At 31.9% G+C, this 1,204-nt stretch overlaps 1 protein-coding gene across 2 annotated transcripts in view; it reads right to left on the reverse strand.

The window, feature by feature from the left end:
* The window catches only part of LOC117167351 (probable multidrug resistance-associated protein lethal(2)03659), a 199,681-nt gene that overhangs the window by 18,453 nt on the left and 180,024 nt on the right, over positions 1-1,204 (reverse strand). The gene's annotated exons all lie outside the window — the stretch shown is intronic.

Raw genomic sequence — 1,204 nt, forward strand, 5'->3', positions numbered from 1 at the left:
TTTTATTTACAGTATTTGTTTTTAGCGATAGAAAATATTTTATTCTTATAATTTGTGTGATTCTAAATTACCTACATAAGTGATAAATACACACGCTTTCATTAATTATTGATAAAAATGTTTATGATAACTTATTATTCGACAATAATGATCGACCAATGAGTTGAATTAACCTGAGTAACAAATAATTTTTACTTTATTTTCATGAATTTCGAACAGTGTAGGCTAAAAAAGTAGGGTCAGTGTTAAAGGAGAGGTTGAACAGCGTCAAAGTAGGGCCTTGATTTATAAAAACGTAGTCTTTAAAAATTCAAAGTAGCTTCAGAGAGGCTTTACAGCGTCAAAGTAGGTTCTTGAATGTAAAGACTTTAGCCTCTTACTGAAAGAATTGATTAGTGGAGCCAACTATTTAGTTAGGAAGATATGTTACTGCTATTTCATTAGTAAATACTGCTGTTTTATTAGTGAGTACTACAAATCCATTAGTTGCAGTGACTATTCAGTTAGTACCAGCAACTAAGTAAATGGTTCTCTCAACTAATAAAATGGCAGTACCCTATATTACAAACTTAATATCTGGCCCAACTAACCATTTTTTTCAGTGCTGAAGATTCAAAGTACGGCCTATAAATTAAAGTGGAATCAAAGTAGGCTCTAATGTTTCATTCTCTAGAAGTTGAAAGTATAAGGCATCAGGAGCTATAAGTTTAAATAGCATCAAAGCAGGTTCTAATAAGGAGCTGCAATATCAAAATAAATGGTAAATTTCGATTTGGGAGAGTTTATTCGGATTTGGTAACACTTAATCTGAATTTCTAGAATTGATTTCGGGTTGCTTAAATTAAACTCGCATTGTTAGCATTCATTCTGCACTGCTGGAATTCATTATGCATTGCTATAATTCATTCTGAATTACTAAAATATACTTTCTGTACTTTTAGAATTTATCAAGTATTGCCAGAATTCATCCTTACTTCTTAGAAATCACTATGCACTGCTAGAATGTATTCTGCATTACTATAATTCATTTTACTTTGCTATAAATGATTATTCTTTGCTTACTTGAGTTCGACAAATTCCAAAAATCTTTTGAGAAAATTGTCCTAATATAAATGCTTTTTTCATATTGTATCCGCCCAAATCAAAGAAAACGACTAAGGGACCGTGCATAAATTACGTTGTATTGGGGGGGGGGGGGGGGGGG

This window comes from Belonocnema kinseyi, chromosome 1 (assembly GCF_010883055.1).
Source record: "Belonocnema kinseyi isolate 2016_QV_RU_SX_M_011 chromosome 1, B_treatae_v1, whole genome shotgun sequence".
Taxonomy (NCBI): Eukaryota; Metazoa; Arthropoda; class Insecta; order Hymenoptera; family Cynipidae; genus Belonocnema; species Belonocnema kinseyi.